This window comes from Cryptotermes secundus, unplaced genomic scaffold, assembly GCF_002891405.2.
Source record: "Cryptotermes secundus unplaced genomic scaffold, Csec_1.0 scaffold180, whole genome shotgun sequence".
Taxonomy (NCBI): Eukaryota; Metazoa; Arthropoda; class Insecta; order Blattodea; family Kalotermitidae; genus Cryptotermes; species Cryptotermes secundus.
Genome location: NW_019718619.1, coordinates 5,875,126 through 5,888,746, shown reverse-complemented (window position 1 = coordinate 5,888,746; position 13,621 = coordinate 5,875,126). Strand labels below are relative to the sequence as shown.

The 13,621-nt window shown below is 39.8% G+C and overlaps 1 protein-coding gene across 2 annotated transcripts in view; it reads left to right on the top strand.

The window, feature by feature from the left end:
* LOC111861851 (homeobox protein abdominal-B) overlaps nucleotides 1–13,621 on the top strand; it is a 452,675-nt gene that overhangs the window by 345,394 nt on the left and 93,660 nt on the right. For both annotated transcript variants that reach the window (XM_023846773.2, XM_033750534.1), the window contains exon 5: nucleotides 4,951–5,038. The gene's annotated coding sequence lies outside the window, so the exon portion shown is untranslated. The remainder of the gene's footprint in view (nucleotides 1–4,950; nucleotides 5,039–13,621) is intronic.

Here is a 13,621-nt window from a genome sequence, read left to right as displayed (position 1 = left end):
CAGAAATAGGTACTGTGTAAGGATGAATGTAGGCATACGCAGCCTATATGTGTATCTGAAGGTCACTAAATCAATCTGGAACAAATTATGTCTGTATATATTAATGGGATTGAAACAACCTCATTATATTCAAGACCAGGGAACTACAGTAACAAAGAATAACAAATCCATATGAAGTGTGTGCTAGCTGTTGTTAGTTCAGTAACTGTTAACTCGTCTGCTGTTCAAACTCTTCGGAGTGATATAAAATTCGCTTGTGGGGGGGGGGGGGTCCAACTAGGTCCAATCGACACGGCGGCCGCTAATTGGCCTATTGTAGCCTGCCCCGGGTGATTATGATGATGGAGAATTTAATGGAATGAAGATTTGCAGGGGAAACCGAAGTACTCGGAGAAAACCCGCCCCAGGGCCACTTTGTCCACCACAAATCCCACTTCATCAGACCCGGGATCGAAACCGGGCCGTAGCGGTGGGAAGCCAGCGACTAACCGCTTGAGCTATGGCACGGCCTTGGATTGACATAACGTCTGTCTCCCTTTTTATTGCGAATTTGATAAATTTGAAGTGTTTCAGGAAAAATTTGTCGAAGGTGAATGAGGTCATGGGGATATTACGGACATTGCTTATGAAGGCACTTAAAAATTTTGAATATTATATGGAATTGTAAAGTTATTTAAATAAAGAATATTACGACGGGACAGAAGTATAGAATTGATGAAGAAATAAAATATTTTCAGAATTTTAGTAGGGAAATCCGCTGGAAAAAGAAATCAGGTTTGAAAAGAAGGCTGTCACTTCTAAGAGCTAACATCGGTCGCACAACAAGACTCTCGAATGAGATAAGTAGATAATTTATTTTACGTTGCCAAACAGTGCAGATACGCTAAATAGATATCATACGTTCACAATTCACATTGCTGCCTACGAAGTGCACGAAAGTCCAAGTACAAAGACACTATTGCTTTTGGGTACCATCTTTAACGGGTAAACCACTGCAATTCGAGCGGTTCTCTAAACACTAGGGCATGAGACATAAAAATAACCTCGCCTTCTGGCTGTAACTCTATGATTCGTGAGTCAGAAAGTTGCAGTCATATTCTGGAGGTCCAAGTTTTAAATTTGGGAGCAGAGTCCAACCATTTTCACTGACGCTTTTCCTGATTTTAGTCTGTCCCTCTAGACAAATGAGGAGATAATAATTTCGACCTCAAATTAGGCCAAAATCACTTCGTCCCACAACCGTTCGAGTTATATAATCATCCTAGCATTCAATGCTACGGGCTATATTTTGATCTGGTAACAGCGTCATTAAACAAACAGATAAATAAATAAATTGTACGGACTATGAGCGTGGGTTTCTCGAAATTCATTAATGCACTTCATAATACGTTCACGTACAAAAATTTTGTCTTCTGGGACATAACAGCTAACAGTCCGGTGAAAATCAACGGTTGTTTCAGAATAACATATCGCTTCTCTCTTCAGGGTTAAGTGTAAGTAAAGTAAGAACACACAAAACAGAACCTGGCTTTATTTTTGCTTGCGTCATGGTTTTTTCTTTGCTTTCTCTTCGACCTTTAAGATGAAGGTGATATTTTCCACCGAAACGTCAGTTGATTTTCACCAGACTACACGGCGTTACATCCCAGAAGACAGAACTCTTCATAATCACCTCTGTGAGAACCTGGAATCCAACTCAGTATTATGATTAAAACAGTAAACATTTATAAGAATTATACTTATATGTGTCTAATTTTACACAAATTACATTTTTTGTGTAAAAATACGAATTACATGGCTCCTAATGACATTGGTTGGACAAGAATTCTTGTCCGTTCACAAAGAGCCAGGGTGTCTCAGAGCATTTATAAATCCGTAAATCAAAAGCTAGAACAGTATGACATTAAACACCTACGCTTTAAATTTGTAAGCATTTCTATTAAGTTTATCGTTTGCTCATATAGTCCACAAGATAGAGTTAATAGACATACTGTCTTTCGTAGGCCTACAAAACCTCAACCTCTAACAGCTGTTTGTAAGAGAAGTGACTTCCAGGCTTTCAAAGGAGAGAAAAGAAGTAAAAATTTTAAATTACTCTTAAATAGGGTCCTTAAAATTATCGTAATTGGTTATTTATCAGCATCAAAATAACAACATAAAAGTGACACAATTCTCGAACAACTCTTTCTCTTTTCTCCTCGTATTGTAGACGTCCCTCCTTCTCGCTAAAAATGTTTGACCATTATATATAGTGAGTGGTTGTGTTATTGCTTTGCTAACGTGGATATAATCAGTGTTTATGGTGCCATCTTGGAGGTAATAAATCGTTTAATAGTTCCTCTCAGTGGTGAGAGAGTAAGTCTCCACTTCGCGCCACAGTATGGTGTACCTGTGGCAGACTATCAAAGGGAAGACATCGTTTGTAAGGTCACGTGGGAGATAAATTCTGAGTGATCAAGGCCGTCTGTAGTGAAAAAGAGAGAGGCGGAACAAAGGGATACCGTGCAGGTGAGCTGCAGTGGCATGCTTTGCGATACTAATGATATGTGAGGCAACCCTATGAACTAAACGAGTTTCCATACTGTTAACAGCTACGAAATGCGAAACACATTTAACGCTTTTACAAAATACACTACTAGTGTTTATCTTTATATATTCTAGCCTTAGAATGTCGGTAAAAAAGGAAAGTTGTCCCAGTGCTTATCTAATTAAGCACTAAATCATGAAGAAGTATGAGGAAGTAGATGTATAGATCTACGTTTTCTTGACCTCGGCACTAGCTGGAGGCGAGTGGTCAGATTCACACTCCGGCAGCTTTGCTCCCGGGGAAAGAGCCACCGTTACCCATTGTATAAGGAGCTCCAGAGCCGGTATGAACGACGTGGAGAGAAGAAAATTCTTGCCTGTACTGGGACTAGGGATCGGATCCCGATGAGGTGGATTTTTTTAATTTACCTAATCCTTCAAGCCGCACTATGGTACTGGGGTCAACTCAGTCTCTAACAGAAATGAGTACCAGGAATATTCCTGGAGGTAAAAGGCTGCCGGCGCCTAAGGCTGACAACCTCACCGCCGTCTGTGAGCCGATTGTCTAAAAACTGTGGGAGCCTCAACGTCTCTTAAACCAATGGGCCTCCACGGCCTATTACAGGGATAGCTTTACTTTAATTATTGGTACTCGAACTCTGAACCCTCAGTCGTCCAACCTGTAGCCAGTCGCTATACCGACTGCGCCATTCAGGTTCACAGGCTTAGGCTCTAAGGACGAGTTCTTTAGCGCAGTTCTTTAGATGTTCCTGAAGAATATCAAAGAAGATTCCGTAGAATCTAGTTGTACTACGTCATTGGTGCAGAAATAAGTGTTACATCCGTCTATGTGACAACTTAACTAACTCTCTATTGCTACAAAGCATTCCTTGACAAGTTGTTAATTACAGAACTATCAGAACTTCTTCCGGAAAGGGAAGGTTCACTGCCTCTCCATATAAGCCCAGTACAGGATCCTGCCCTGAGCCAGTTTCATCCATTCCTGTAGACCTTGTCAAAGAATATCTCGACGTTTGAACCCTCCGTGAGTGTTAATAATAATGTGTATTATTTGCGATCTTAACGGCGAGAGATTGAAAGCCTCAAGTTCAGGCCTAAACCTTAAAATCACAGACTGACATTCAGTCGGGACTGCTCATTCTGTACTTTTCAGGTCTGCAGGCCATCTCCATCCACAGCCTGAAGTTGCATCATTCTGCTATTTTAAGTGATCTTTTGAACATATATGAATAATCACTTTGACAATTTTAAGTGATATAGAGCCTCTCTTATCTTATGAACTAGTTCAGTGATACAGCGACTAAGCTACGGGTCGGACGACCAAAGAATCGTCGTTCGATTCCCGACAGCGACTAGCAATTTCTCACTTTTCCATAGCGTCATTGAGACTTTGAATCTGCTGTATAATAGGTACTAGGGTATGTTTTCTGAGGATTAAAGCGGCAGGTGAATGAAGCTGTCCACTCGCCTCTATTTAACACAGTGGTTAAAAATGTTGGAGCTATATCTCCAGTTCCGATGCATCTTTACGGAATTGTGATTAATTAATTAATTAAACACAGGGGCAATTTTTCTATAACCTTACCAGTGGAGTGACTTTCTCAGCATGGAATTCAGAAGTCTGGAAAGTTCAACAGGAATACGTTACCCGAGAGTCTGTTCCTAAGTAAGTTGGTTGAACTTACGTTGCAACGTCAGCTTTCCGAAGTGAGATTTTTGTGATTCTTCCTGGAAGAAATGGATAACATTTCTCTTAACTCACATTTTAAAAAAGATTTTTCCTTTTTATGACATTCTATATTACCTCAAATTTTAGCTTATTTCTTTTATTGCTAATGGGATGAGACTAAGTCCCTTGTACTGTTGCCACTTCTGCCCTATTGTACCCACCCCAAATGATAGGTGGGGGTGATTGTGGAGCAATTGGTGGAATGAATATTGGCAAGGGAAACCGAAGTACTCGGAGAAAATTTGCCCCATCTCTACTTTGTCCACCACAAATCCCACTGGACCAGACCCAGGATCGAACCCGGGCCGCCGCGGTGGGAAGCCATTGACTAACCCCTTGAGTTATGGCGCGGCCTAAATTTTAGCGTAACATCACTAAATGACATAGGGGCAAAACTTGATTAGACGCAATTTCGGATGCTTGAAAAAGTACATCCTGTCGCAATTACGATTAGCACTATATTCATCCTTCGCTCTGCTCTGACAGGTTGCTCTTTTTGGCCCTGTATGAATTGTGAATCTAGTAAATTTTATTATTTTAGAATACGTGGTTTTTGAAACACGGGAACTTCTTACAATAGACGCCATTGATTTACATTTACGAATTTTCTACAAAACAAATTAAATTCTGGTATCCTACTATCTGATGTTCCGTATGTCCTCTTCTGTTTACAGGCTGCAGCATATCCATTACGAGTTCCATGTAATGCCTCAAAGTGTTCGGCGCCGTGGACAGAAACATTCACTTCCAGCTCTCTAACAGGTAAACAATCAAACCAGTAGATCTTTAACTGTGTATTCTGGACTGCTGGACATCAGTTTCACCAGTTATAGTCGAAACTGATCACAGTGGTCGCTCGGTTTAAGGCATGAACCGTCTTCGCCCAATCGAACACTGGGATCGTAGGTTCGAAACCCACTCAAGACATTGATGTCTGTGTGCGCTTATTCTGTGTTTGTGTTATTCTGTGTGTAGGTAGCGGCCTTGCGACTAGCTGATTCCCCGTCAAAAGAGTTCTATCGACTGTTTATATGATCAAGAAACTGAAAAAAAAGCGGCTAAAGCCCAACAAAAGGCTGCAGAGGCATAATAATAATAATAATTCAATTAATAATAATATAGAGTAAATCAGACCTTCCTTCTCTCCACTGTGTATATAATGAAGTGTTTATGTGTATGTTTCATACTCGTACTCCGATACTAGAAACATTATAAAATCTTTTAAATAAAATTAGTGTGAAATAATATTTAAAAATTTATTTGTTGTTTTGTTTGTATCCTATATATGACAAAATGTTTCAAATAGGATATTATTTACTCTCTTATTCTTCGTTAGTTTCCATGCCATCACTAGCCTCTGAATCTGAATTAATCCCCAAATATCAAACATTAAACATTCTGCAAGACACTTTGAACAGGAGATCGGCAATGGAGCGGCCTGTACTTACACAGAAAAACAAGAAAAATTGGCGGCCATACATGCATGAAAAGAATGGAATTTGAACTTGTGATTTCGGTGTTCGGGCGGTCCAGTATCATAATCTTGCCGTTCTGAGAAACAACTGCTACTATTGTACACACTGTTTGTTAGTTGCGAAGGAAAAGCAGTTAGCATATTTTGCTCAGTTGCCGCAAAAACCAGCTAGAGCCAGTGAGAGGTTTACCGTACTCGCAGGTCCCTTTTTCGTGATTAAAACACAACTCCACATTTTTGCATTTGGCATTATAAACCCCTATTAAAATATAGTTCATCATGGGTATTAGACGCGATAGTTTAACACATCAATCATCAATGTCCCATCATTTCATAAGATGCAGTTTAGTGTTGTCCTTCCAAAATCATACATTTCCTTCCTACTCTGATGGCATATGATCTCATAAAGACACTGAAGTTTGTTCTTTGAAAATCATATTTCTTTAATGTATATTATTACACATGTCACGTTATATATTATGTATTCCTTCCATGTGTTAAAGATTCTTCGGTAAATAACTTTATTGTCTGCACTGCTGTATGTAAGCATCGCTCCCAGTAGTATGTTGTGCTTGATATATTCGACTGAAGAAATCAGCCAGGGGATTTATCACGCCGTGTTATTTAAGTACATTTTTGTGAAGGAAGTTATTATATTCTTCGTCACGGAAAGAGATCCAGAAAACTGACCTCATCTCTCAGATATACCCTTAAAAATTAGAAGAAGTCTCCTCCATAACAGAATTTTCTTAACGCGTGCGTCTAAGTTAAAATCTGTCCGCAACATTAATTCTGTGTCTGTCACTTGTCACCCTATAAATCTGGAATTATAAGGTCTTTGGGAGGAGAGGATTTTTCTTGGATTTAAAGGCGGAACGGGGGAAGAATGAATGATGGAAACCAATTTTCTGAAAGTGACACTCAACAGAAGGGAGCATCATGGGTTGGGGGTGTTTTCATGTCCCCTCGCTCAAGTGACCCCGCCTTCTATTCCCATAATTCGTTGCTGTTTTGGTTTTGGAGAAACCCCTAAACGTGACGTGAAGCCAAGTGCAGGAGATTAAGATGCCTTAAAAGCTTCCCTCTGGGGTGGTTCGCATTTACGATCAATCACGAGGCCTTTCTTCCCTCTTGTTAGTGACTGTGCACTTCGCGTGTGTTGATTGGTGGCAGCTATCAAGTGCTTTCCTGAACAGTTTATGCTGAATGCAGATGCTGGCAGTGTTCAGTGACAAATGAGGGTCGGATTCCGTTAATAATTTAAGCCTGTTTTTAAGATTGGAACTCGAGACTTCCAACTTCAGGCATGTTCATTGTTCCTTCCTTCTATGCACACCCACATGCGTATGTATCAGTAACGAAAACATTGGTAATGTGCAAATAAAATATTCAACTTCTAAACTTCAAAGAAGCAGCTGATGTTCATTTGTACCTAACGGTTTATGTAAGAAGCATGGAGTGTTTCGAAGTTAGGGACCATGATATAAGTACATATATATCATACAGAATTACTGGGTTTTGGAATTTTTCCGTCGTCGGGAATTCTAGGTAATAGATGACACGACGTTTCGGAAACTGGATCTGTTTCCGTCTTCAGGTGAGAAAGGAAGACACCTACACCAGTGATTGAGATTAGCTCTTTCTCAAGGGGCCTAACTGAGTAGGTGTGTTCCTTTAACACCTGAAGACTCAAACAGATCCAGTTTTCGAAACGTCGTGTCCTCCATTACCTAGAATTCCGGACGATGGAAAAAGTCCAAGAACCTAGTGATTCTGTGTCATCCACCATCGTCAGAACCATTTAGAATCTACATATATAAAAAGTAAGAAAAGTAAAACTATCCCCGAACCAGGCCGTGAAGACCCATAGGGTTGTGAGACGTTGAGGGTCCCCCATTGTAGACAATCGGCTCATAGATGGCGGTAAGGTTGTCAGCCCTACGCGCCGGCCGCGCTTTACTGCCAAGGAAAATTATTTAATTAATTCCTGGTATTAATTTCTGTTAGAGGCTGACTAAACCCCAGGGCCCATAGATATCATACAATATTTAACTGAATTTCTTGCTTATATACATGCTTATGTAAGAGCCTAAAGGCCAATTATTTAGTAAGCTGAAGCAAAAGAAAGAAGGGAAACGAACACATAAAAAAACAGAAGACAATGCAAGGTAATTTGTATAATTTAGACAATGATAATAATAATTCAGGTAATTTAGTCCCGCCAATACATTCATTTTGTATATAGTTAATATTCTAACAATAAGAACATTCGACCTCTCTATGATCTAGTGGTTAGAGTTCCTGGCTACAGATCCAGAGGTCCGAGTTGGATTCCAGGCGGTACCAGATTTTCTTAATAGTAGCGGGTCTAGAACGGGGTCCACTCAGCCTCGTGAGGATAACTGAGGAGCTCTTTCAAGGAAATGGTGGCTCCGGTCTACAAAACCGAAATTAACGGCCGTGGGAATTCGTTGCGCTGACCAGGCGACACCCTCTATCCGCTAAATTTGGCACTAACTTCGCCGACAAGCAGTGATCACTCGGTCGATATAGTTAGCTTGGGGAGATTGTTTGTATAATGAAAATTTTACCATCATAAATTATGTGATGAAGAGGAACGGTTTTGGTTCCAAATAGATCGATGTCCTTACAAGTAATATTAGCAGCTGAAGAGCACCTAGGAAAATAATAATACTTCAATTCAATTCTTGAATATTGATATAAACAGTATGCCGTTGGCGGTCACTTCACGTACGCACTGTTATACTTTCCGTAAAAAAAAATCATTACAACATTACGTCCAGGAAATGCACTTTACTTACGTCGTAGTTAGTTATTGGAGAGGGTGGGTTTCCCCATGCACTTAGACCAGTATTAGTCCATTGTGCTTCCCTCTGATATTCTACCAGTCTCTATACCCTACCGATAAATGGTGCGTACCATCAGTCCCGCCGAGCAAGCGAGTTCGGCCACTTGCTTAGCGGTGTCTATAATGCTTCCCCCATCTATCAGAGACCTTAGAGGCTATTGTTGGGCGGGAAAAGTCCTGGAATTTTGCTCAGTGATCCCTTTTGGGGATATGAGGTTCTTTTAAGTGCCGTAAAGTTACGACACGGGACACACAGCTTAAAGTCCCTCCCGGAGGACTTGTTCCCTGAATTTTTCCGCCCTTAAAAATTCGACGACCTCCGCCGGGTATTTGAACCCGCGTACTACGAGTCATGAGGTGGGAACGTCACCTCTAGACTACGGAGGCCGCTTAGCGGAGACGTAAGTAACATATCAGTGTAAACGGAAATTTACACATATAGAATTAGTAATATTGTTAGGCCTACTCTACCGGAACCCTCATATACACCACGTCAATTTATGAAGTTTTCAATAAGTTCTACTTGTTAAGGATATGACACCTCACAATAGGTCTCATTGTATGACATAAATACCGCAAAATATGGGTTCACGAAACGTTGTTGTTACTAAGTCTGAAGGTATAAAATCTGTCCTCCTGAAAGTCTTTACCTCACAAAGAAATGTACATATCTTAAAAACAGATTATTATTGTGAAGTAGTGCATTAAGTTGCGAGTGGATGTCATGTCAGTGTGTCACTTCATGTCAAGAGCATAACGCTATATTTACACAATTCTCTATCTCAGAGACTTGCAGAATTACGAATCTGGACAACAGAAATAAGGTTTTCGAGCAATAGACATCTCAGTGCCTTTGTTGCTTGACGCATATCGCAACTATATTATACTCGAAGCCTAGGTTTGTGTGACGCAGCCGTTGGAATTATGTCTGTATCGTGTTTGCAGTAAGATTATTAGCGCGCAATTCTGTTTCTTTATGAAAATGAATACAGCTGAAGTCTGGGAAGTCAGTCATTCAAGAATAGGATCCATACACTAACACAAAGTAAATGCCACGTATTGTAACTGTCGCTTATCAGAACTTGATAGCAAGATCTAAACAATACCGGCTCACAATGGCAGCAGAGTTAAGCATGCATTTGTGACGGTGTATAATGACGTCATGTAGCCTCCATGTAAGTAAAGACTTTTCTACGCAACAGAGAGTTTGATGAGGAATTGTTACGAACAAAAAATGATGAAATAAGTATATAAAGTTTTATTTGTGAAAATAAAATAACGTAAAGTGTTACAGACACACAATAAAATTTTACAGAATTCTTTCTCCTTCTATACTCCCTTCAGTAGAAGCCAGTTTAATGATTCTTTTCGGATGGAATAAAAAAAAAATACGAATATAGATGTACAAAAGTTTGTATCAGGAAACGGTCGAATGTATAGACATGTCCTTGGGGAGAATTCTGGGAAAACTTGAACTGAATTTTTCTTTATTATGGTTGTTCAGAAAGAATAAGTGTTATTCTTTTACAGTGCCAGAGAGAAAGAAGAACTGTTATAACACTTCAGAAGACTCTCATTTCTATAAATGCTGATTGGATAAGAACTACACACTTCTCTCTGTTACAGTCTCCGCACAATGTTAACCCCTCATCTCCCCATGTGGTGTGCTCTGGTGAGTGTTTGTGCGTGAAAAAGAGAGGAATTACGTGTATTTGTATGTATGTTAAGGATGAACGAGAATACAATTGTTTTGGAAAGGAAAAACTCACGTCACATCTCGTATGAAGATATGTGATGCTGATTTTCCTGTTTTAAATCAATTGTCAGTCCCGTTGCGCCACTTACTGACTCCATGGGGCGGAGGCCTTTGTGAGAAGATGTAGTTTTTAACTGGTGAGTTAGTTAATATCTATATTATCCACATTATGTGGAACACGATAGTCCATTACGGTGTTCACAAAAGTATTCTACTTTACGTCACCCCATCTACATCCTAATATCTTATTTATTTATTAACAGTTTAATATCATCTTGCAATTTAAGTCTGTTCTATCAAGTTATCTCTTCCATTTAGGTTTCCTGACTAAAATTTTGTATACATTTCCCGTCGGTCCTATGAGTGTCATATGTATCACCTCTTTGATTTTTCAAACAAAATAGAATAAAATTTATACTTCACTATATGCTGGGAAATGCAGTAGCGTAGTTGATTGAGGCACTATGCTACAAGCCGGAAGGTAGGGTGTTCGATTCCCGATGAGGTCATTGGATTTTTCAAATTACCTAATTCTTCTAGCCGCACTATGACCCTGGAGTCGACTCAGCCTCTAAGAGTAATGAGTACCAGGAATCTTCCTGGAGAATAAAGGGTGGCCGATACGTAAGGCTGACAACCTCACCGCTATCTGTGAGCCGATAATCTAGAGAAAGTGTGGGTCCCTCGACGTCTCACAACCCTATGGACCTTCTTGGCAAATTACAGGGATAACTTTACATTTTTTACCATTAACTTCACTAAACGCTGAATTTAAACTTATAGTTAGGCCGTGCATATGTTTCTGGCTTGGTATTAAACAGTATATGATAGGCTAATATTACTGAAAGAATTATATTAAACTCTGACTCAATAATGGGCAAATATTTCTTAATGGTAATATCACGAAGACACTTAACTTAATAACAATGCAGTTCATGTGTTTATTGTAATTACACTTGATAATAAACAACACAAAAATTTCTGGTCAGATATTTCTGTAGTTATCAGTAATCATATTAATGGAATCTCTTGGAGCTCAGTTTTAATGCGACTTCATTTTCATAATATAAATTCAGTCCCTTTCAGCAAAGACTTAATGGGACTATACGGAACTTGGAACAGTTTAAAATGTTTTAAATAAAATAGCTAAGAAATTACTTAGACCATAAAAGTAAGGTCGAATATGTATAAGAAGGAACTCCATAAAAAGAGTAAGACACAAATTTTGGGGCTCATGCTGCCCCAAATTCTAAGGTGATGTATAAATAAATGCATTCGCAGTGCAGCCTCAGCGGACACATTAGCAAGGCTTTGGCATTTAATTACTTATAGCCATTCTGAATTTTTATTTACATTAATTTTAATTGTTCTAATAAAATATTTATATATTAAATATTTTAAAAATTCCATTCAGCTTTTTCTGAGACAGCAGATGAAATGATCCTATCAATAATAATAAATATGAACTGGGGTTTCGTTTATAAATTTTCAATTTGCGGTCCGCTGCTAAGGGGCAACTTGAAGATGCAATCCCTATATAGAAAAGGGCTACACATTAATGCTGCTAGACGAACTCCTGACACTCTTAGAAACGTCATTAGAGAAGTACAAAGGGCATGGTATGAGAATCGGGAAGGAGAGGCTGCAGATGTGTGTGGCGGCCACTGGGAATACCGGGAGAGTGATGGGAGAATGTTTCCCTTTTGGAAATATCTTCAGGAAGTACAAATACCATATGGACTTGCTAACGATAACGCTGGCATGAAGTTAATTAGGCAGTGAGAAATTTCGAGGACATACGAGAAGATATGGATAGTAACTTATGCCACCCATCGACATTAGCAAGGAGTAGTCTTCCTACGAAATAAAACAATAAGGGAAATTCGGCTAACTTCTCAATCGTACGGATGAATTTCATTCCCATGAGGGCAGGTAGTATTTTTTTAAATAGTCCCAAAAATATAGCTTTATTGACATAGCTGCTTCAGAAAATAGTTCACTGAGATATATACATATATTGTACTTGTAGCGTGACATCTGCTCTACCGTACGCACAGTTAACGCTGCAATGATCATGATGATTCTGCAGCACCATTATTCTAAAGTCAAGTCTGCAGCCACTTGCTCACGCTGGTTCCGCGCTCGCTGATTTTTATACCCTGAAGATGGAGGCGATACGTTCTTCCGAAACGTCGGTTTACACAATATCTACAAGCCGCCACATCCCAGAAGACGGCATTGTTCATCGACATTTAAATTGTTCCGTAACGTACTTTGGAAGTAGGTGCTTTGAACTTCATCTTACGCTTTTCGAGATTTGTTATACATCCAGAGGTTGCATTAAGAGAGACCGTTCAAATTTCACGCTATTCGTCACTCCTCGAGAACCTCCGCCCCTTCCTCGTCACCCTTCTCCTCGCTCTAACTTAGAAGCATGAGCTACCTAACAAAAACAAACAGTTCGCGATTCTTGGAAGCCACTGTATACAGCTAGATACTCATGCACACAAAAAGGAATAAGAATAAGAATAAGAATGAGAAGTATGATAATCGCAGTGGAGCAACACAAATTCCTTGGGGCTGTTCGAAAGACGTTGCAAGCCAGCCATGTTGGCACAGTCTCGAGAGTTTATACAAGAAGGATATTGTCTGCACCGCCAAGAGGCGTCCTAGTCTTGCCGGAGCCAATTCAAATAAACATTTCCCCCTTTCACCCCTCGCTGCAGCTATTGGAAACAAAGACCGGTGTTCTTTAGGAGGAGCAGAGGACGTGAAGCTTGTCTGATTATCGGAATATGTCAGTCAAGAACAGATCTACTCGTGTAACAAGAATGTGGAACTCTTTGGGGTAGTGGTTTTCGAAACACAAGTTGTCACTTGCGTAATGAAAATTACAAATTATGAAGCTCTTCCTTAGGCTCTCACTCCTCCCACCCCCTTTGTGTGAAAAATATTCCACCCAAGTGCATTCTTTCCTTAGGAAGAGACACCAAATTTTACATTCATAAAAGCAATAAGTAAGATTACAGTTCTCTGTATTTGATACAACCTTCGTTAAAAAGAACACGAGAAAAGAAAGTATTATGGCGGGACGGCTGAAAGCCTGAATAGTGGAGCTAGAGCCAGACGTCCGCTGTTGAGTGATGGATCGGACATCACAATGCAAAGCAGGAAACGAGTCGTTATCAGGTAGCAAGTGCTGAACACAAAATTCCCGTGATAATTAACAGGACAACAGAGGAACCG